Source organism: Mesoplodon densirostris, chromosome X (genome assembly GCF_025265405.1).
Source record: "Mesoplodon densirostris isolate mMesDen1 chromosome X, mMesDen1 primary haplotype, whole genome shotgun sequence".
NCBI classification, from domain to species: Eukaryota; Metazoa; Chordata; class Mammalia; order Artiodactyla; family Ziphiidae; genus Mesoplodon; species Mesoplodon densirostris.
In genome coordinates this window covers 101854711-101879472 of record NC_082681.1, presented here as the reverse complement: position 1 = coordinate 101879472, position 24762 = coordinate 101854711, and positions in this window count along the sequence as shown.

Below are 24762 nucleotides of genomic sequence, written 5' to 3'. Positions count from 1 at the left end.
GTTCTGCAAACTAGAGGAACTGGGCTCAATAGCTTCTTAAGTCCTTTCCAGCTGGGATTGTGTGGGAATGGGACTGGTAAGAGGCTGCGTGAACTAATGGAAAAAAACACTTTAAGGGCTTTATCATTGTAGAGTCTGGAGTTTGAATCCTGGCTCTGCCATAACAAGCTGTGTGACCTTGGATAAGTCACCTAACATTGCCGAGTCCCACTTGTTTTGTGTGTAAAGTGGGGATAATACTACTCACTTGTCAAGAGTGCTGTGAGAGAGTCATGTGTCAAGTTCCTAGCACAGAGATGGGCCTACAGTAGGTACTCATCAAAATAGTAGCTGAGTTCAGCTGAGTCTGACTGGTGAGTTCCTTGGGGAGCCAGGTTCCTGCTTAAGCTTCACTCAGGACCAGGAACTGCCTGCTCTCTCCCTCCCCCCACCCCAATCACAGTCACTGATGGTGACCAGGAATGATCCAGATCATGCTGGAGCGCCCAAGGGAGCAAACTAATTGGCCCAGGCAGAGATCATTTGGATCACCCAGGGAGGCAGCTCAGCATGGATAGAGGCCACCTCAGTGGATATTAAACATTCACCAGACAGTAGAGTGCAAATGTAGGCAAGGTTTTAATCAGAGCAGGGCCAGTGGGTGCTGAGACCATGCAGATGAAGTACAGCTCTGAGCCTGAGGGGCTGCCACTAAGGTGGCATGGGGAGGGGGTGGGACCCTGAGCCAAGAAGCACTTCCTGGTGCCAGGCCAGGGTGTCCTCTCTGGGGAGGGAGCCCTTTGTGTAGCGCTTTACATTTCTTAAAATAGAGCCGAAAGGGCTCTGGCTGCCAGCAGAGGAGCTGAGGGCTTCCCCCGATACCACTAAAGGTTGTAGTCCTCCTGCCACGATTCTGGCTCCCTTTGCCAGGACTACTTACTTGGCTGATCTGAAGGAGGCCTGGGGCCTTTGGTGACACTTGCGATGACTCAGAGCTGAACGAGGCTTGGAAGCACTCATTGAGCTGCTTGGGCAGGGCGAGCTGGGGCTCTCGTCTGCCTTCTGAGGACCTATGGCTTGGGCCTTGTTATGGGCTGCATCGTGTCCCTCCCCCAATCCACACATTGGAGCCCTAACCACCGTTATCTCAGAAGATGACTGTATTTGGAAATAGGGCCATTAAAGAGGTAATTTAGTTAAATGAGGTCACATGGATGGGCCCTAACCCAGTCTGACTGGTGTTGTCCCTATAAGAAGAGGAGATTAGGACACATATAGAGGGAAGCCCATTTGACAACACAGTGATAAAGTGGCCACGTACAACCACCAGGAGAGGCCTTGGAAGAAACCAACCCTGCCGACACCTTGATCTTGGACTTCCAGCCTCCAGAACCGTGAGAAAATACATTTCTGTTGTTTAAAGCACTTAATCTGTGTGGCAGTCCAAGCTCACCGATACAGGCCCCTACAACCCTGTTCTGCGCTTTCATCCTGAAAAGAAGAAAGATGCCAATTTGAGTTGATTGGCATTCATCATCCATCTTCTCACGTCTGTAAACTGCCACATGCACCATCTCTATTATTATCAGGAAATAGTAATAATAATAGCCAACAGGAGCTGATTGTGGCTAATAGTGGGGTCTGGAGAGTAAATATTTTGGAAGACTCTCTTTAAGAAAAAGAACACAAAATTGCAAATACAAAACCTAGTATGAAAGTAAATGTTTAAATGTGGAAAGAAATAACAGGTTACAAAATTTAAAGGCTCACAAAGACCTCAAACTTCATAAAATCCAGAAAAACTATATAATATTTTTAGTAATTAACAGTCTGAAATACTTTTATGATTCCTTTTTCTACTTTTTGGGGCTGCACAGCTTTGATCGTCTTTTCATATGGTAATGATTTTTTAATATCTTTTTTATAGAGACGATAGAAAGATCATTCAGCCTTTCCTGTAGCCTGCTTGATCTCCTTTTAATAAAATTATTAACAGTGTTGTAAAGTTTCTTTTAGGTTCACAAGTTGTCATTGGTAATTAGTTTCCATTGTGGTGTAATCACAGAGTAGCATTTTGAAGCATCTGTAGATCTTTCAGTTTGTTTTTGACTTCTACCAAGATGCTTCTGTCTTCCTGTCCTATTTGAATTTTGGTATGATCAGTATTCTAAAAAAAATACATACATAAAATTAATGTGAAATTAAGGTGTCCATATTGAGCTACATAATTACATAATAAAATTACTCTTATGCGGGCTTCCCTGGTGGCGCAGTGGTTGAGAGTCCGCCTGCCGATGCAGGGGATACGGGTTCGTGCCCCGGTCTGGGAGGATCCCACATGCCGCGGAGAGGCTGGGCCCGTGAGCCATGGCCGCTGGGCCTGTGCGTCTGGAGCCTGTGCTCCGCAATGGGGGAGGCCACAACAGTGAGAGGCCCGCGTACAGCAAAAAAAAAAAAAAAAAAAAAAATTACTCTTATGCTACATACACTGACGTGTTGATGATCACGTGAGTTTTGTCACTGGGGCACTTGTTTCTTCAGGCCACTTTGCTGTATCAGTAGCAATTTTGTGTGCCATTTTTTCTGGATCCACCAGGCTTCATCAGGACAAGATGTGTCAGATACGCTAAGATGCAACTTGAAATACTGGGGTGCCTAAAACTTACTGCTTTCCAAACAGACATACTTATGTTTGTAGGGCTGCTACAGTTTTGTGCTCTACAAACACATGAATTCTGATAAATCCGATTTTGTGCAGTTCTCATCAGAAAAGAAATAAAACTATATGGTGCGTTATTAATTGCACACATTACATTATTGAGTATATTCCTGACAGAAGCAAATTTTCATTTTGTCTAGGCATCAATGAGAATGGGATTTGTCACTTACAGTTTTCCATGTCTGATGACTGGAAGATTTTCCACAGACTAGCTTCTGGAACCATACATTTCAAGCTTTGTTTCTCTCTACTACCTCCATAATTTTGGAGGCTGGGAGCCATAGAATACTGTGACAGATCGTATTTTCCAAGATGGACGCAACAAGATCTCCCATCCCACATGCTCTTCTTGTAATGGGATATTGACATTCCTCTCTTTGAGGCATGGGGTCTGTTCTCCTTCCCCTTGAACCTGAGCGGATCTGTGATTACGGCAGAAGTGATACAATGTGACTTCCAAGGTTAGGTCATGGAAAGTGATACAGCTTCTGCCTGGCCCTCTTGGGACACTTGCACTTGGAACCTAGCCACCATGTTATGAGGAAGCCCAGGACACATAGAAAGGCCACAGCCAGCTGAGGTCCCAGCCAACAGCCAGCATACATGACCAGATATATGAGTGAGACACCTCCAGATGATTCCAGCTCCCAGACTTCGAGCCACCCCAGCTGATACCATGTGAAGCTATGACAAGCTTCCCCATCCAGTGGCAGACTTGTGAGCAAAACAAATGATTGCTGTTGTTTTAAGCCAACAACTTAAACTCTGGGGTGACTTGCTGTGTCGCAGTAGACACCCAGGACACACACAGTTATGTTGTGAGACAACCCCTGGCATGTACCACCAAGTTACAATATGGGGCAAATCAGCCCAGAGGGAGTGTTCCCAAAGACCATTTCTACTCTGCCATGTGTGAGGGCTAGCACCCACTTTACATGGAAGTGGCTGCAAATAGTATATACGTATATCCCTAAATAAAAACTAATTGTATCCTCACTTCAGCTTCCCTTCAGCCAGATCCCAAATATACCCATGGCTACTCTTACACCACCAGACCCGATGGGAGGTGTGATGAAAGGAAAGTCACACTGGAAACAGATGGTGGTCTGTACAGAACATACAAGTGCCCTACTCTGCCTGAGCCAAGCTTGGAAGGGGCCAGTGTAAGTGAGGGGCCCTGAAGGTCAAGCTTTTAGGTTCACAGGAAATCTACTTCTGTAGCCAATATTTCTTGAACGCTTATAAGTGCTACCTGGGCTAAGCTTTTTACATGAATAGTCATATTGGAGCATAAATCAAGACCCTATAGGTGGGTACTGTTCTTCCCATTTTATAGATAAGAAAACAGAAGCCCAATATAATTCAAATATGTCCAGCATGTACTTATTGAGCACTTGGATTTTATAACTAATAACTGTGTATTATCTTACATTGTACAAAGGATCTGTACATCTATCCTGGGTGTTATACTTACAACAACCCTCCAGGCACAATTCTTACATCCATTTTATAGAGAAGCACACTGAGGTGAGGTACTGAACTGGTATTGTGGGGAATATGAAGTATAAGATGCATTCTTTTTTAATAAAAATGTTTATTTTATTTGGTTGCACCAGGTCTTAGTTGCAGCAGGCGTGCTCCTTAATTGCGGCTCACAGCCTCCTTAGTTGCGACTCGCCGGCTCCTTAGTTGTGGCATGCGAACTCTTAGTTGTGGCATGCATGTGGGATCTAGTTCCCTGACCAGGGATTGAACCCAGGCCCCCTACACTGGGAATACGGAGTCTTAACCACTGCACCACCAGGGAAGTCCCTAAGATGCGTTCTTTACCCTCAAAAGTCTGGGCTCCTCAAAAGGGATAAGAAATGCTTTTAAGGTGGAAAAAGTAACCAAAGATGCTGGGGATGATAGCATTATGTGAGGAAGGAGTTCTGAAACACTGGGTAGTGGGAAACAGGCCTAAGAAGTGGTATCCCACTCATGTGAAAGTTGAGGATCGCCTTAATGCTTCACCTACCAAGGATGAATTTCTCCTTCTGGTGGACTGATGTGCCCTCTTTGGGTGAAGTCGTGGATAATTAACAAACATTTACTAAGGGCCCTTTGGGCATAAGACCCTGAACTAGATTCTGGTCTTATGTTTAAAGAGCTTCGAGTCCTGCTGAGAAGAAAAGCCAAGTAATAATAATAAATTAGCTACCATTCCAATTCTTTGAGAATCAGTCACTCTGCTAGGCGTTTTCCCCCCTCCATACAATCTTGTGGAGATGAGAATTACTATTCTCCTTTTTAAGAAGAGAGAGAACTGAGAGACTGTAATTTGCCCAAATCCACAGATATTAAGTAGCAGGATGGGGATTTGAAGCAAAGACTTCTTGTCTCCCTGCCCACTCGCTTTCTACTCTGGTTAATGCTACAGAGTTCTAATCTAGAAAGGGTCCAAGGAGGTGGCCTAGCAAGCCAGAGTGGAAAGGGCAGCAAGGCCCTTCATCTGGTTCTACAGAGAAGGTAGTGCCTTAAACACAGAGAGTGGGGTCCGTTTACCCTGGTAGAGAGACGTAGGGAGGACATTGGAGGAAAGGAGGCAGCATGAACAAAGGCAGAAATCGATAGGACGTTGGTAGTAGTGCACAAAAAGGGGCTCGAGCAGAGCATGTGTAGAGATGATGGGAGATAATTTATTATGTATTTGATAGGGTTTTTTATTGCTACTGTAAAATGATGTATTTTTTCATTTTCCACTTTTTGTTGCTAATATACATAGAAATGCATTGATTTTTGCATATTCACCTTATATCTCATGACTTTGTTAAGTTCATTTATCAGTTCTAGTAGTTAGTTTGTAGATGTCCTTGAATTTTCTACAGACACAATTATATCAGCTCAGGACAAAGACAGTTTTACTTCTTTCCAATTTGTATGCTTTTTCGTGCTTTATTGCACTGGTTAGGACCTCTAGTACAGTGCTGAGTAGAAGTGATGAGAGTGGACATCTTTGTCTTATTCCCAATCTTAGAGGGGAAAGCAATTGGTATTTCATGGATAAGTGTGAAGTTAGCTGTAGGTTTTTTGTAAATGCCCTTTATCAGATTGGGAAAGTTTGCTTCTATTTCTAGTTTGCTGAGAGGCTCTACCATGAACTAGTCAAGCCTTCTTAAAATGTATAGCCTGGGGCTTCCCTGGTGGCGCAGTGGTTGAGAGTCCACCTGCCAATGCAGGGGACACGGGTTCGTGCCCCGGTCCGGGAGGATCCCACATGCCACGGAGCGTCTGGGCCCATGGGCCATGGCCGCTGAGCCTGCACGTCCGGAGCCTGTGCTCCGCAACGGGAGAGGTCACAACAGTGTGAGGCCCGCGTACCACAAAAAAAAAAAAAAAAAAAAGGTATAGCCTGGTCTCAGTTGTGCTATGAGGGATTAAAGGAGGGTCATGACCTTTCATTCATTCATGGAGTGTTTATTGACTTGGGTCAATGGTCTTAGTTGGGAGGTAAGGGAGACAGACAGCAGCAGTCATTCTCAGAGTATGGCCCTGTCCAGCTGAGTGGTAATCTCTCAAGGTCATCAGCAAGCAGGGAGAGCTGCATGGTGACTAGAAAGGGCAGAGCAGAGGGACCAGAGAGACTGGTTCCAGGGCACAAATAAGGCAGCACCATGGGAAAGTCTAGAAATAACTGGAGCGTATGGGAAATAGGAGTGCTAATTTCCAGCATTATCTCCATTTACAGATGAGGAGACCGATGTACGGTGGGACTAAATAATTTGCCCCAGGTCACATAATAGTAAGTGGTAGAGCTGGCATTTGAACCCAGGCAGTCTGGCTCCAGAGCCTATACTTTTAACCACTGTACCATCCTATCCAAACCATGATCTGATTGCTCCATCCTTTACCTCTATTCCCCTTTGAGTAGAACTGATGAGCAACTCTGTCCTGATGGTGACAAATGTCACTGTCTTCACTCTGCTAGGTGCAACTCCATTTGTCCTGAGGGCCCCAGGCTAGAAGGAAAGCCAGGATTGGCCTGGACCCAGCAGGGCCCCTCTGCCTATAGCAGTGCAGAGATTCTGCAAGTGTGGGTGGCACCTCAGATTCTGGATTGGGTGTTTATCTTCAAGGTCAAAGTCAAGCTTGCTGAGGGGGCCAGGTCTCTGTGGAGGGTTAGGGGCAAGGCTGCGTGGAGCCAATCTGTGGGGAAGGGTGGTTGACCTAGGTTTGCATTTTATTTTTAAACCTTTTCCTTCAGCATAAGCCCTGTCAAGGGATGATTCAGCTTCGAGGTGAACGTGTTTGAAAACTTTCAGATCTAAAAGGCTCCTTTTCTTCTGTCTCAACATCTCCTCCTCTGCCCGACCTCTTTGTTTCCCCTGATTGGTGTCTCTTATTTAATAATGGGCAGTGGACTCCCTGTAACCCTCCTGATAAATGGCTATGCCTATTCCCATCTGTCCCAGGAATCTGAGATCGGGGACCTTGGAAATAGGGCTTGTCCGTCCATTACCTTATATACAGATCTGCCTCCCTGAAAGGCCGTGTTTCTTGGACGTAAAATGTTTATTATGCCTTATTGTACCTCTTGTGAAGAGACCTGCTTATAAAACTTTGTTGTGATCTACTATCCCTCCATCGCTTTCTTGTAGATTATTTCTGCTAGACAATTCAGCCAATGGGCTGGAATGAATGCAAACTGGTTTTCTCCCTAAAGCGTCAGCGAAGCCTGCCCGATGGGACTGGGCTGTTGTGGACAGGCTTTCTCTGCCACTTCACCCAGAGCATGTGCGATTCCAGGGGCCCCGTGGTTTCCTGAAAGTGGAGGTTAAGAGCCGGCCCCTCTGGCTGAAGAGCCGACTAACCACAGCACCACGGCCAGGGCTGAGCGGGGAACATTTGGAGCTGGTATAATTGCTTATGTAGTTTTAATTGCTCATTTATCATGCTAACAGGCCCAGAGTACTGATCGTTTGCAACGTGCTCAGTAATTAAAAGAGCAGGGGTGAGGTCGGGTGATGAGGAGTGGTGGGGTGAAATGAGGTAAAGAATGGCCAGAATGCACAGCACAGGAGGCTAGTGGGGAGGCAGTGGCTTGTCCCCTTTCTGACACGGAGCGAAGGCTGTGTTCCACACCAGCATTTCACTTGGGTTGCTTTGAACCCAAGAGCAACTGTGCTCCCAGCTCCCTGCGAGGAAACCCAGTCCCTGGACAGCACTCTTTGGTTTGCAAAGCACTTCCACCCACGTGAGTGGCATGATTTGGGCCCCCAGTTTTCAGGTGAAGGAAAAGAGGCTCCATAACATGCTTTGCCCAAGACCACGTGGCGGCCGGCAACTGGTGGAGTTAAAGCCCAGACCCGCATCTTGTCATGCCAAATGTCTGGCCCTTTCTTCCTTCAGGACAGCAAAATATGGGGTCTTCTCTTGGCTGCCTTGACATTGCTGCAGTTGTTAGATTCTGGAATGAACGGCCAATGGTCTAGGGACTTTATAATAAAATACAGATTCCTAGGCCCACCTTCAATAAGCACGTCAGGGTTTCCAGGGGTGGGAGTGGGGTCTGTGTTTAAGAAATTCCCCAGCCCAAACCCCACTCCCACCCCCAGCAGCTCTGACGATTGTCCAGGGCTAGGATCCTGTTCTCAAGGACACGCCATCGGCCCCAGTCCTCCTGCAAAGAAAAGCATCATGGCAGGTGTCTTGGTTTGCGTTCCCCCAGAAATAGATTCCGAGTCAAGGATTTGAGTGCGGAACAGTTTATTTGGAAGGTGAAGGAAATGCTGGAAGGGTTGGGGGAAATGAGACAGGGGAGGGAAGGCAGAAAATGGAGGGTACGTCATCAAACAAGTTACCTCTGTGGGCCACACGGCCTTAATCCGATTGGGGACATCTAGAGACAACGCAGGACGTGCCTTGCAGTCATCACACCCGACTGTCCTAGGAGTGAGAGTGTAAATTCTCTGTCACTGTCGCTTTCAGCCAACCCTGCAGGACAGAGCAGACGCCAGCCCCAAGAGAAAGTCCTCAGGCAAAAGAGATGAAGCTTCTGGCATTTGTGGGTTTGGCTAGTGCGCACTACAGTGGAAGGCCCTCAGGGATACAGGCAGGATGGGGACAGTGTCCCTACAGCAAGCATCTGTCATACTGCCATAGAGCAGGCTCCTGAGAACCCCTGCCCCCAACCAACTGTGCTGTTCATTCAATTTGTGAATTGAAATCGTATTAGCGTTTCCCCTAGGAGTTATTGATGGATTTATTTTCTTCCTTGGTTTCTTCTTATCCTCCCACTAATGGGGACGATCCTCTGGCCCTAAAAGCCAAAGGAGATGTAGCCACCATTACTGGCAAGAAGGCAGTGAGAGGGAGCTACAGAGAACCCGAAATCTGTGATGTGGTCCATTCCTTCGAACAGCAATTCAAGAACATCATCCTTGCACCTAGCGGAAGACACAGAGGGATGATGTCGACATGTACAACCCCCTCCAGAAAGTGAACCTAGGGTTATGCCCTCAACCTGGCTTGGTAACTATTATTTTAGGGATAACCTGGAATGTATTCTAACTTGTTTAAGCCAATAATTTGAGAGTTATGTATTTTTATCATTAATGACAAATTTTGCGCATGGCAATGCACAGCTGACAGGGACCTATTCATTGAGAACCACTATTCTGCACCATCAAAAAGAAATGTGTTTGCTTTCTTTCTGCTTCAAGGGCTGCAAACTCGCTGGAAATGGTTTATTTGCACGCATGGCTAGCTTCCCATCAGTTGATCAATAAATCAATCAACAAATATTGATGGAGTGTCTACATTGTGCAAGGCATTGCGCGGATTTATTGTAAATATAAACATGGCCCCTGCCTCAAAGGAGCTCACAGTCTAATTGGGGGAAAGATCTGTAGATGTGAAAAGGGAACCTATACTGTAAAGCCGCATATAAATGTTGAACGAGTGGTGTACACTCACTGATTGGGCTTGGAAGAAACCAAGGAAGACTTCTTGGAAGAAGAGTGATTTGAGCTGGGCCTTGAAGGATAGGTAGGAATTTCACAAAAAGAGAACAATGGAAGGCATCGCAGGCAAAAGCAGCAGTGCCAAGTTAGGAAACGCCCAAGGCTTGTTCAGAGCCGGTGGGGGAGTCTGCCTGGCCACAGTGGGGCTCATAGATGGGACAGGAACTGTTCAAGCTTGTTGGACAGCCTGGAATACTGCTGTGTCTCTCTCATTGAAAGACACGCCCAGTCTTCAGTGTTGGAACTTGGTCACGGCTATGGACTGAATTGTGTCTCTCCAAAATTCATATGTTGAAGCCTTAACCCCCAATGTGACTGTATTTGGAGATAAGGCCTATAAGGAGGTAATTAAGGATAAATGAGGTCATAAAAATGGATCCTAATCTGATAGGATTGGTGGCCTTATAAGAACAGGACAAAATCCCTCTCTCTTTCCTTCTTTCCCTCCCTCCCTCCCCCTCTCTCCCTCTGTGCATGCACTGAAAAAAGGCCATGTGTGGACACAGCAAGAAGGCAGCCGTCTGCAGGCCTTCACCAGACACTGACCCTGCCGACACCTTGGTCTTGGACTTCCAGCCTCCAGAACTGTGAGGAATACATTTCTGTTGTTTAAGCCACCCAGCTTAATGAAAGACAGGTGCCCCCCTCTCTACCTAATGAAAGACAGGTGCCCCCTGGTATGTTTATTCACGCTCCAGACAGGTTCCAGCCAGGGTCTGTGGCGTTGGCAAGGGTCCCAGGGCCTCCCTGACTCCACCCACTCCACTCTGCCAGGGTGACCTGGCCTCCGCTGCCCTCTCTGGCACCTACAAGCCTTACGCAACTGCAATTCTCTTCACATCAGGGATGTGCTGGAAGTTCAGGCTGGGTTGACCTGCCCCTCGCCCCACATCCCTCCCCAGGCCATGCTCAAGGAGGGCTGCCAGATCTAGCGAATAAAATTACAAGACAGCTAGTTGCATTTAAATTTCAGATAAATCACAAATAATTTTGTCACTCTACGTATATCCCACATAATAGTTGGAAATACTTATACTAAAAAATTATTCATTGTTTATCTGAAATCCGAATATAACTGAGCATCCTTAATTGATCCGGCAGCCTTCTGTGGGAGGGCTTATGACCATGCGTGGCCGATCAGGAGACTCCATGCTCTGGGTCACAGTGGTTGGCTTAGGGCTAGGCATGTGACCCAAGGTCGGACCTTTCTTTGTAAACACACACTGGGACTTCTGTTGGCGCCTTGACTGAAACCTCCCAAGCTGTCAGGATGAAGGAAGTCCTACGGCCATGGGAGGCCCCCCCCAGGGATCCGCCTGTCTGACAAGCAAGTTCACGCAGAAGAAAATGGAGCTGAGGGAGAAAAAAAAGATGCCTAAAGACAGTGTTTGATTCAGTGTCACCCCCTTGAACTTCAACTAAAACAGGAAGTGGTTTGAGTTGGGAATTCTTCACTCAAAACTGACTCAGGGCTCTGGTGAAATCTCTGGGGCAAAGTCGTTGCGGGTCCACGGGACCCAAACCCAACTCAGTTCAGAGGGACAGCTGCTCCTGAGACATCTGCATTTAGTCCCTGAGAGAACAGGGATTCCCTGGCCCAGAGGGCAATGAAAAAGCCCAGCCTGCTCCAGGGTGTGGCCCTGAGGTGCCACCTCTGTGATATGATCGCCATCTCGGCCACGCTCCAGCCCCCTTGCTGTCAGCTGGCAGACGAGCCCTTTGCTTCCCACGCCCCTCACGTGGTCTTTTCTGCTTGTCCTTCGCTCACGTCTAGCTCTGATTTCTTTAGACCTTCTTTGCTTTTTAAGTGAGCCTCACCAGCCATGCATTTCTGTTCCCTCCCTTCCTTGTTTTTCGCTCCACGCTCACTTCTAAGAATACAGACTCTCTAAACCACGGAGGGCCTGCTGATTTATTCTGGACACTTCCTGGACTGGGCTAGAAATAATGGAGCTGGAAGGACATTAGGGCTGATCCAATCCAACCCCTTCACTGTTCCTATGTCATAGATGAAGAGACTGACGTTTAGAGTGGTTGAATCACCAAAGGTTTCATCATAAGTTACAGGGAGTTCATAGAACAAGAGGAAAGCCATATCGTTTAGGGGAAAGGTCCCTGGGTTTGGCTTCAGAAAGCCTGTATGTTCATTTGGGCTCTGTCACAAATCCTTTAACCTCTACATGTCCATTTCTCCAGCTTAAGAATGAGCTGAAAAACCAGTCCTGTTTACCTCATCGTGAATTCCGAGGCCGACAGAATTACAAAATGCCGAGTGAATGTCCTAGACAAAGGCTGCACGGTATTAATGTTATTGGTGTTACTGTTATTTAACAAGGCTAATCCACCCGTGCAGGAAATGAGCACACATCACGAAATTAATTATAGATTTTTTTTTTAAATGACTGTTTATACTGAAAGGAAGGCCTTGTATTTGCCGTACAATTTCAGGATAAGTCGTGTTTTGGAAAAATATTAATATTCAGAGCTGTGTTGATTAGCTTCACTCCTGTTGCTAAGCAACAGGGTCTTTGTAGCCTCGGCAGTGTTGGGATTTTTCTAGGGGTGGGGGCGGGGAAGGGGGTGGGGGGATCAGAGGGAGGAAACTACATTACAGTAAATTATTCCGCTGGTTCAGCCAATTCCGAAGTTGCTGCAAAAAAAAAAAAAAAAAAAAAAAAAAGACTCCTTTAACAACCTACGTGATGATTATAGTTGTTGGATGAGGAAAACCAGAATGCGACCCAGAGCTCACCACTCACCCGTGACTTGAGTTTCAGGTTTGGCAAGACTTGTGTTTACTAGATCAGGGCTGAACCACACACAGCCCAGGGCTTACCACCACTGACGTTCACCATGGTTCAGCAAGGGCAGCCTGCCAGCGCGGAGATTAGGGTGTCGTGAGGCTGTGTGGAGAGACTGCCCTGCATCCAATGATCCAATCTCATTCAGTAGCTGCTGGGACCTTTCAGTCAAATTCTGACACTTGGATGGGGACCATCCTGGTGCAAGCCAAAGAGTGCATTTCCTGGACCAGAGCAGAGACTCATGAATATTTGAAATGCACTGAAAACCCAGAACAGGCTACATGGAAGTACCCTACAGGGCACCTACTGTGTGCTCGTGCTTTATAGGATTAGCTCATCAAATTCCGGCACCAATGCTAGGAAAGATGGAGTATCGTCCCCATTTGGGGGACTGAGGTGCAGAGAGATTAAGCAGCTTGCCCCAGGTCACAGCAGCCAGCACAGGGCAGAGCAAGGATTTAAACTCCAATCTTTCTGTGTCTGGGTGCCACATTCCCACTTGACTAGGCTGCCTGTTCCTTACCCAGCTGCTTGGGGCTGGGAAGGGCCTGGAGAGAAAATCTTGGGCCTTTGCGTGAAGTTGGCTGGTGGGTTCTGTTAGGTCGAGGCTTGCCCAGTGAGTTTCCGATTTCATCATCGATCCTTTTATATGCGGTACTGTTCCAGTCACAATTGCTGCATTAATCACTCCCAACTTAGTGCCATAAAACAGCACCCATTTTATTATGTTCGTGGATCTGTGATTCAGAAATTCTGGCCAGGGCTAGCTGGGCGATTCCTCTGTTTCTCGTGGCATCTACTGAGACCACCCTGTGGTGGGTGGGCTGGGTCTGGAGAGTTCTAGATGGCTTCATTCACATGTCTGGTGCTGTAGTGAGGACAGGCTGTCACCTGGAGCATCTCCCCAGCACGGCATTCTCAGGGTGATCGGACATCTTATGTGGCAATTGGTTCCCCACAGCTACTGTCCCAAGAGAGCCAAGTGGAAGCTGCACGGCCCTTTGTGACCTAGCTCAGAAGTCACACAGTGTCACACATGCCATACTCTATTGGTTGAAGCGGTCACAAGCCCACTCAGACCCCAAATCTTGGTTGGAGAGGTATCAAAGAATTTGGGGACCCTGTTTTAACATGGCCCCAGGTACCAAGTTCCTCATTCCAGTGAGAAATGGAGTCAAAAAAACTTTGGATGCTCCAAAAATTGTGGAAATGTACGAGCAATAGAAACTTCGATATTCAACACTGCAGTCTTGCTCGTACTGATGAATTTAGGGGGTGGCCAGTTTCATAGAAGGTAGGCGAATAAGAGCTTTTGTTTGTTTGTTTTGAATTTTATGATCAGACGTAGTCATCAGCTGAAGAGCCTATCTGGCTGACCAGCAAAGTCTCATTTGTAATTAGTGAGCCATTTGCATACAACGTGTTTATGACTTTTCAAAACCTTCATTCCACTGTGATCACAGTTGAAACATCGGTTTGGTTAGGGAAGCCTTTTCTTGTAGAAATCAAATGAGATCATGATGTAGTTGAAAGATACTTTGGATATTTTATTATTATTATTATTATTTTGCGGTACGCGGGCCTCTCACTGCTGTGGCCTCTCCCGTCGCGGAGCACAGGCTACGGACGCGCAGGCTCAGCGGCCATGGCCCACGGGCCCAGCCGCTCTGCGGCATGTGGGATCTTCCCGGACCGGGGCACGAACCCGTGTCCCCTGCATCGGCAGGCGGACTCTCAACCACTGCGCCGCCAGGGAAGCCCTGGATATTTTATTAAGCTCCATAATCCTATGCTATCCTATTTCTCATTCCTTGATGCTCTGTATGAGGTACTATGCAGTGGACATTTTCTAAACTGAAATCTTGAGATGCACAAGACCATGTATGGCAGACTATTCTCCAGTATACTGCCTCTCCTTCTAACAGTGATCAAACCCTGATTTTAAGCCAGGCACATGGCCACCTAGAAGAAAAACTACATTTCCCAGCCTCCTTTGCAGGTAGGTGTAGCCATGTGAAATCAGGCCACTGGAATATGAGTAGAAGTATCATGTGGCAGCTTCCAGGAAACTTCCTGAAGAGACAGTTGATATTTAACCATTTCTCCTTTTATTCTTCATCTCTTGCTGCCTGGAATGTAGGTATAATGACTGGAGCTCTAGCTACCATAATGGACCATGAGGACAAGGGCTTCACCTTAGGAATGGTGTAATGGTAAGCTGGAAGGCGCCTGGGTTCCTGAGGTCTTCTTAGAAGAGCAGCCATTCCCATGCTGAACTGCCTACCTCTGGACTTTTGCAAATGAGAAAGAAACCTCTATTACATTTAAACCACTGCAAGTTTGAGTCTCCTTTGCTTTTAGCCAAACCTAATCCTAATTGATACAGTATCTATCCCTAGCGAGCTCACAATCTAGTGAGGAGACATAATTATGATCAAAGCAGAATGAAATAAGTGGCTTAATCACAGGGACTTTTGGCCTAAATACAGGATTATGGGGTCACTTCCAATTATGAGAAATGCACTTTTGATGTTGAAATACTGGAATTTCTAGGACATTTACATGGTTTAAGGAGACAGTGTGACAACATGTTTGAACTTAGGGCTAGCCAAGAAACTAGAGAACAATGGTAGTTATATAGCAAATGCCAGAGCTACAAGGGAAATGCTGTGTGAGCCCTAAGAAAGGAGCCAGGGTTTCTGATGAGGAAATCCTACTCAGATCCATGGGAGAAGAAGTAGAAATTTGAACTTGGCCTAGAATTTGGGGTTGGCAGTCTAAGCAGGCAGACGAGCAAGAGTGAAGGCCAGGCGATGTGAAAAAGTATGGAGAGTTTGTTAGTAGGGGCCACGAGGCTGGGTGGGAGACCAAGCTGGAGAGACCTCTTTGGTGAGGAGGACCAGGATTTTGCCCAGCTCCCTCTGCCAGGCCTTGGGCAGCTGTGTGGGCCTGGGACTTTAGGTGTACCGTGTGTGTCAGGGGTTTGAGTAGCCATTCTCCTGTGAAGGTTCCTTTGGCCTCTTGTAGCTTTTATCCTTTTGAGTTAATTTTTGTGTATGGTGTGAGATAGGGGTCCAACTTTATTCTTTTGCAGGTGGATATCCAATTGCCTTTGCCCCTTTTTCCCACTGCCTGGATCAAACATTGAGGCCCCTGATTCATGGGACAAGCGAGCACCACAGATTTCAAGCGAACAAATAGCAAACATGAGCAGAGGCCAGGCCACACTCTCAGCGCTCTTGTTCACTTATTTTGACCTGGGCAGATTAATTTTAAATGTTGATGATCTCACCCAGCTTATTCTGATAAAGCCCCTGCTGAGCATTGGGCCATGGGAAGGAGTTCCTGGAAGCCCAAGTCTCCCTTTAAGTGCCTCTCCCCAGAAATCTTTTCTTTGGAGTTGGTGAGGTTTAGCAGGCATGTGGATTAGCAGTGAAGATTAGCACCATCCTGCTGAGAAGATGGCCAGTTGCCCAGAGCCTCGGTCCAGAAAGCCTGTGGTAATAATCTGATGTGGGATGAGGGCAGGGGACATCATAATGAGATTCTTAAAACCCAGTTTTCAAAGACCGAGGTTGGTTGTTTTTTTTCTTTTTTCAATTTTTAAACAATAAAAATAAATAAAATGTTCTTGTGTATTAAGATGTTAAGGGAGTTGATGCACCAAAATCTGGCTTTCTGAACTCCCTCCTTCCAGGGAAATTTAAAGGGCAAATGGTAAGGATAAGGAGTGAGTAAAGACAAGCAGACCATGCCTTGAAATGTTGGTGTAGATCACTCTGGATTTATGTCTTTGATCCATTTTTAGTTAATTTTCATGTATGGTCTGAAGTAGGGACCCGACTTCATTCTTTTGCATGTGGATATCCAGTTATCCCAGCACCACTTGCTGAAGAGACTATTATTCCCCCATTTAGTGGTCTTGGCACCTTTGTCAAAAACCAACTGACCATAGATGCATGGTTGTATTTCTGGACTCCCAATTCTGTTGATCTGTATGTCTGTCCTTATGCCAGTACCATCCTGTTTTGATTGCTGTAGCTTTGCAGTAAGTTTTAAAATTGGGAAGTGTGAGTCCCCCAACTTTATTCTTCTTATTCAGGATTATTTGGGCTATTTGGAGTCCCTTGCAATTCCATACGAATTTTAGGATCTGCTTTTTTATTTTTGAAGAAAAGGCCATTGGGATTTTGAGAAAGATTGTATTAAGTCTGTACATTGCTTTGGAGAGTGTTGCTATTTTAACACAGTTCAGTCTTCCAATCCATGAACGTGGGATGACTTTTCATTTATTTAGGTCTTCTTTAATTTCTTTCAGCAATGATTTATAGCTGTCAGTATACAAGTCTTATACTGCCTTGATTAAACATATTTCTAAGAATTTTATTCTTTTTGATGCTATTGTAAATGGAATTGTTTTCTTAATTTCATTTGTGAATTGTTCATTGCTTGTATACAGGAGTACAACTGATGTTTGTGTGTTGATCTTGTATCCTGCAAGTTTCCTGAATTCACATCAGTTAAAGGGCTTTAAAATTATAGAAAAGCTCAGTTCAACCTGGCTTGAACCATAAGAGAGATTTATTGGCTCACATAATTAAGAAGTCTAGTGGGCTTCAGGCCAGGCCCTGGCTCCATTTCTCTGTACTTCTCTCAGTTTTATCCTTCTCTAGGAATTAGACCTGTGCTCAGATTGACCTCCCTCATGGTTGCAAGATGGTTGCTAACAGAAACCGGGTCTGCGTGCTTCCTCAGTCACATCCAGGGAAAGGGAAAAAAAAACCATTTCCTTCCCTCAGAAGTCCTGAGTGTCTCTTTGATATGATCATCACTGTCCAGTCATGTGAGAGAGCCATCTTGAAAGTCAATCCTTGTGGTAGGGAGCATCTAAGATGGAACCCAGCAATGGTATTCTTACCCTTGTGTCAACTCCTCCCCCTTAATGTAGACGAGACTGAGTACCTAGCTTCCATCCAGCAGAAGCGATAGGATGGCACTCCCAAGATTAGATTATAAAAAGACTGTGGCTTCTGTCTTGGACACTCTCTCACACTCTCTCTTTCTTGCATTTCTTGCCCTGGGGGAAGCCAGCTGCCATGTTTTGAGGCAGTCCTGTAGAAAGACCCATGTGGTGAGAGACTAAGACCTGATGTCAGCCACGTGAGTGAGCTTGGAAGCAGACTCCTCACCAGCCAGGCCTTCGGAAGAGAACCCAAATGCAGCCAGCAGCTTGACCGCAATCTCGTGAGGCACCTGAAGCCAGAGGCACCCAGCTAAAGGAGGCACCTGGCTAAACACCCAGATTTTTGACCCACAGAAACTGTGTGAGGTTATACATGTCTTCTTCTTCTTTTTAAAAAAAATTTATTTATTTTTAATTTATTTATTTTTGGCGGTGTTGGGTCTTTTGTTGCTGCACGCGGCTTTCTCTAGTTGCGTCCCGCAGGGGCTACTCTTCATTGAGGTGCGCAGGCTTCTCATTGCAATGGTTTCTCCTGTTGAGGAGCACGTGCTCTAGGTGCATGGGCTTCAGTAGTTGTGGCTCGCAGGCTCTAGAGCGCAGGCTCAGTAGTTGTGGCGCACGGGCTTAGTTGCTCCGTGGCATGTGGGATCTTCCTGGACTAGGGCTCGAACCCGTGTCCCCTGCATTGGCAGGCAGATTCTTAACCACTGTGCCACCTGGGAAGCCCCTATACATGTCTTCTTAAGCTACTAAATGTTGGGGTAAATTGTTAGGCAGCAAGAGATAACTAATACAGTCCTCTACTCGCAAATCAAGTCAGCCCAGCTGACGCTGCATGGAGGAGAGACAAGGTGTCCCCACCGAGCCCTGCCCAAATTACAGAACTGTGAGTAAAATAAGTGATTGCTGGGTTTTTAACCCACTAGGTTTTGGAGTCGTTCGTTATGAGACTATGGTGAACTTTTTCTCATTGAGAGTTATATGACAGGTGTCAGGGAAACAAAGCAACAAACAAACCAGGCCTAAACATTCATCTACTGTAGCCTAGTGTATTCGTTTGCTGAGGCTGCCATAACAAGGGCCACAGACTGAGTGGCTTAAACAATAGAAATTTATTGTCTCACTGTCCTAAAATCTAAAAGTCCAAGATCAAGGTGTCGGGGCAGGGTTAGTGTCTTCTGAGGCCTCTCTGGCTTACAGATGGCTGCCTTCTCCCTGTGTCCTCACATGGTCTTCCCTCTGTGCCTGTGTGTCCAAATGTCCTCTTCTTATAAGGACACCAGTCATGGTGGATTAGGGCCCATTCTAATGGCTTCATTTTAACTTAATCACCTCTTTAAAGACCCTATCTCCAAATACAGCCACATTCTGAGGTCATAGGGGTTAGGGCTTCAACACAGGAATTTTCGGAGGGCACAATTCAGCCCATGAGACCCAGCCAACCCAGTTCTTTTAGAAGGTCCTCAAAGAACTGATTTTTCAAGAGATAAAATGTGTCCTTCTCTCTTCTTGCTGAAGCATTTCACAATGGGACAATTGTGAGAGTCCTCCCAAAGTTTTTTTTTTTTTTTTTTAATTCCTTTGAAAATTCTTTTGCCTTTAGGAAAGCAATACCTAGTCATACCACTGCTAGTAATTCCTTCTGCCTCTCTCCCCACAGGTTTCTGGGCTTCACCATGGCAGGTCCAGAGCCCTCAGTGGACAGAGGCCCACGGCAGTCACAGAACCTATAGCAAAGGCTCAGGCAGACACAGGCCCCTGGTGGATGCAGGCCTGTGGCAGACGCAGGCCCACAGAGGTCACAAAACTTTGAGCATACACAGGCCTTTGGCAGTCACTCGGCCCAGCGTCCGGACAAACACAGACTCCAGGGGTAAAACACGGTGCCCACCGTCCTAGTTTCGTGGTGGGTCTAGTGAGGCCAGAGGAACTGATGCCTGGCCTCCACTTAAGCACTTGCCGAGGATTAATGACCACAGGAGGGCTGCCGGCCTGGGGCAAAGCAGAAAGCTGTGACCCTCAGCTCGGCATTAACTCCATCGTTATTAGGCCAGACACTTCTCCCCAGGTTGTTTTCTGTTTTCCTACAAAATGGAGGGCGGGAAAGAGGCAAGTTTTTCCACTGTGGGGCATTATTCTGCTACAGCAGAGCTCTGCTGCTCTGGGCAAGGGACGCTGTGATAAAAACCGTGAGGCTGCTAGTCAACAGAGACTTTTCCTGAACAGAAGCCTTCTCCGAGGTGCTTCTGGTGTGTCCTGTTTCCCTCTAGCCCACCTTTCTACACGTTAGCACGACCATAGGGCAGGCACTGTGCTAGGTACTTATTTTTCTCACGTGGCTTGGATTTACACTGCTTCCAGAAACCCTGCGAAGACCTTCCCCTCCACCCACAGACCCCAGCCTTGTTCCCACATGACTCAAAGGCCCCTCCAGGTAAACATGCTTTCCTGGAGGTTATGGTACTTTTTCGGTCGTGGCAGGTGAGCTTAAGGAAGGAAGGGCTCTTGGTGGCTTCTTCCCATCCGAGCTGCCTGTGTCACGGGGTGAGAGGTGTGTGTTCAAGGCGCAGAAAGGCGGCCTCCTTCCACTGCATTCTCGGCCTGCTTTCCTGGCGAGGTTTGCCCGTCTGCCGTCCATGGACACGCCCTGCCAAGGAAAACAAAGCCGAGGGCCCAGCAGAGAAGGCACTGGGTACAGAGCACAGGCCTCTAAATAGCTCTTCAGCTGCAGTCTAAACCTCAGAGATGTGACTCTGGAGTAGGACAAAGGCTGCTGTGGAGCAGAATTGGGACAAATATATAACAGTGCAGGGATTCTGTAATTCCACTTAATCGCAGGTTTAGAAGAAAAGTGGCCTTCATGGGAGACTCTCAGAGTGCCCCGTGGTGGCAAGGCTTCATTTTACAGAGGGGTCCTCCGAGTCCCTTCCTCGCAGGGGGCTGGGTCCCAGCATCGAGAAGGCCCCTGTCCCAGGAGGGCTGGGTGGCCGGCGGGCCTGCAGGCCTCAGCCCCATCCTGGCTGAGGCTGGAAGATCCTGATTAACATGAAAAGGGGACACCTCAGCTGCTAGCTTTCTGGGCGGCTGAGGGGGAAGGTGATCGTTCTATCACTGTCTTTCTTGGCCAATTAGATGATTCAGCATATTCCCGGCCTCTCTCTTGGCTGAGGTGATTTATAGTGAGCTCTGCGGGACTGACTAGGTGAGTGATGGGGAATAGGGGCCCATCCTCCGTGTGCATGCGTGCGCGCGCGCGCGTGTGTGTGTGTGTGCGTGTGCACACTTTACACATCACGTACACAGCACCAGATGGGGGTTGTGTGAGAGCTGAAAACATTTGGAGGCCTCTCACAGCCACTCTGCTGGCTGACAGTTTCTACTGGAGAGATTCTTCTCTCCGGAGAAAATATTTACCTACGGGTATCTCTTCAAGGAAGGAATGAGAAGGAAGGCAGGATTTTAGGGCGTTGTCCACTCAGCTGTTATGAGTTAAGAGCTTCAGGGAAACAGATGAGGCAGTGCTTGCTCTGAGGGAGGTGGGAAGGACTGAGCCGCTTGGCCTCTGGTGTCTAAGCTCGCCTCTGTGCTGACTGCAGCGGCCGGTGGGCCTGATGCGGGGGCGGAGGCTGTGGGCGGACACGATGGGAATGTGTGTATACATTTGGGATGTGCCCAAGATGCACATCTGCAGCATCATTCAAGCGTTTCTTGTAGATGTTTGGATGGGCTGCTCTGGGTAATTGCTCTAATATGCGGCTCTGTCCATCCTGGGGTGCGGGTACATCTTGTATCTACTGAACCAAGATGGTGAGGGAAGCGGTGTTATGTCTTTTTTTTTTTAATAAATTATTTATTTGTTTATTTATTTATTTTTGGCTGCGTTGGGTCTTCGTTGCTGTGCGCGGGCTTTCTCTAGTTGTGGCGAGCGGGGGCTACTCTTGTGCGCGGGCTTCTCACTGCGGTGCCTTCTCTTTGTTGCGGAGCACGGGCTCTATGTGCGTGGGCTTCCGTAGTTGTGGCTTGCGGGCTCAGTAGTTGTGGCTTGCAGGCTCTAGAGCGCAGGCTCAGTAGTTGTGGCGCATGGGCTTAGTTGCTCCGCGGCATGTGGGATCTTCCTGGACCAGGGCTTGAACCCATCTGCCCTGCATTGGCAGGCGGATTCTTAACCACTGCGCCACCAGGGAAGCCTCTGGTGTTATGTCTTGAGGGGCAAGGAAGCCCCAGCTTAATCTTCCTGGAGGAGTCAAAGATGGATCAGGATGGGGTTTTTGGCTCCTGTGAGGACTGGCTGTTTCCATCTATGTGTCTTCCCCCAAAACAGAGTCTCTAGCTTCTGTAATAAACTCTTCATATCACACATAGAACAGTGACCATTGCCAGCCACTCCCTAAGTCACCCATTGGAAATTTGAGGGTCCTGACCAGCTATCCCCTACCATCCTCATCAATGTCACCATCCGTCCTATCAACATCCTCTCCCCCCATGCTTATTAAGTACATAGGATATGCCAACAATTATTTCAAATGCTTTAGAGACCTCATTTATCCCCCCAAGACAGTCCTTTGGCAATACTATTAGCATCCTGCGATGGTTAATTGCAGGTGTCCCTGGGCCACAGGGGGCCTGATGTTTGCTCAAACATTATTCTGGGTGTGTCTGCAAGGGTGTTTCTGGCTGAGGTTAACATTTGAATCTGGAGACTGAGTAAAGCAGACTGCTCTCCCCTATGTGGGTGGACCTCACCCAATCAGTTGAAGGCCTGACTAGAAGGAGAAGGCTGAGTAAAAGGGAACTTCATCTGCCTGACTGGTGAGCTGGGCCAGTGGTCTTCTCCAGCCCTCAGAGTGGAACTTATACCATCAGCCCTCCTGGGTCTCCAGCTTGCTAACTGCAGGTCTTGGGACTTCTAAGCCTCCATAATCATGTGAGTCAATTCCTCATAATAAATCCATCTCTCTATATATGATATGTCCAGATAGCTATATATATATATATATATATATATATATATTCTATTGGTTCTACTTCTCTGGAGAACTCTACTACATATCCACATTTAATGCATAAGGAAACTGAGGCATGGAGAAGCGAATTCGTTGCACGAGGTCTTACTTAGGAAGTTAGGATTTGCACCCAGGCAGCGTGACTCCAAGGCCCTCGCACCTAAACCACTAGTTCTCCTGCCCTCTGGCTCCTCAGCTTCTGCATATTCAAATAATTGCTCAGCGTGGGAGGATGAACCGAGAAGCATGGGTCCCTGGGCCTGGCCACTAACTTGTGCCCCTTGCCCCATCCAAACCCCCTGGGGCCTCATCATGGAAGGATTAGTGAGAATTCCTGAGGTCTGTCTTGCCGCATCCTGGGTCCTCCAACCGCAGTCACCCTGAGAAGCCAGGTGATGTGGTGAAGCAGGAAGTGAGAGGGGGCTTGTGTACAGCTGGCCATTGCCTTGTCATGGGGCCTTCCCCCTGTGCCTCTGTTTTGTCAGCTGGGAGAGGGGAGCTGGAGCCTCCCTGATCTCGGTGGCCCCTGAATCCTGAGATTCCGCAGGGCTGCGGCCTTCCAGATGAATCATTAGGCAGCCCGAAGTGACCACATCGGCCATTTCTCAGCCCGAGGGCTTGACAGGAAACTGCAGAGCAAGGAACATGGAGGCTGACAGTTCAGAGTTTGCAGCCACCCTCTGCCCTTTACTGGGAGACTTTGGGCAAGTTCGTTAACCTCTCCCAGGCTGTTTCTGTAAAATGGGGCTGATGATACCGAGTCCGGGATGGCGGCCGTGCTCACGGCAGGTGAGGCCGGCACTGCGCTAAGATAAGTGGCTGCACTGTGGTCTGTCGTACGTCCTTCCTTTCCTGACTCGATTTACGTCAACATGGCTCATTTTCCCAGCCCGAGGACTCGAGGCGTCACCCATTTCTCTCCCCTTCCCTTTCGGGAATCTGAGAAAGCCTTGAGAACACGATGGGAGCCGGCTCCTCCCTTCAAGAGTCAAGCTTGCTTCCTCTCTTGATTTGCTCCCCCTCTTCCTTGTTTCCTGGCTCTTTTCCCTGATTCCTTTCATTTTCTCAACAAGCAGTTGCTAAGAAGCTCTCTACATGTGCATTTATGCTGTTTCTTTCAAGGTCACGTTTCCACCAGCTTTCCGCATGTGAAGCAAACAGCCTTCCTTCTTCTCAGCCTGGTGTCACGTGGCTGCTTAAAGCAGAGAGGAGGGTGGGGGCCGCCTCTACAAGGCCATGTGTGTGTAGATGCAGAAACCCACATATGTATGCTTGTGTGCAGGTATACATGTGTGTATATCTAGGCACCCACATGTATATTTGTGCACGCGTGGACATCCACACGTGTGTATGCGTGAGCACATGTGGACACTATGTACACATGTGTGTATGTGAGGGCACCCATGTAGGCACCAACACCCCAACACGGTTCTCTAGCAGATGCACAAGTGAGTCTGATAAGTTTCTCTTCTCACCCTGCCCCCAAAGTATAAGATTGCCAGTGAAAATCAAGGTGTCTCTACTGGGCTTGAAGGAAGTAAGACGTGCCTGGGTAAAATGAAGTATCCATGACAGACAGTGCTCTCTTCAACTCAAAATCAAACATTTTGAGATGTCGCCTTCTCCCAGCCGGGGAAGAAAATTCTTAAATCAATCAAACAAACCAAACAAGGTGGGGAAGACATACTGGGTTCATGGATCAGAGGACTCAACATGGCAAGGATACCAATTTCCTCTCAAATCAATCTATATATTTAATACAATTCCAATCAAAACCCCAGCAGGATTTCTTGCAGGTATAGACAAGCTGATTCTAAAATGGGTGTGGAAAGGCAAAGGAAATAAAAGAACCAAAAAATTTTGGAAAAAAAAGAGAAGAAAGTTGGAACAGTCACACTACCTGATTTTAAGACTTACTGCAAAGCTACAGCAAGACAGTGTAGTATTGGCAGAGGGATAGACACAGATCAGTGGAAGAGAATGAGAGTCCAGACATAGACCCACCAAAATATGGCCAGTCGATTTTTGACAAAGGTACAAAGCTATTCAGTGGAAGGAGGAAAGTCTTTCCAACAAATAGTATAGGAGCAATCGGTATAGGAACAAATGGTGTACGAACAAATGGTGTAGGACATCCATAAGCAAAAAAAAGTGAACCTCAACCTAAACCGTACACTTTATACAAAAATTTACTCAAAATGGATCACAGGTCTAAATGTAAAGTGTAAAACTTATAAAACTTTTGGATGAAAATATAGGAGGAAATCTTCATGATCTAGGGTTAGGCAGAGTC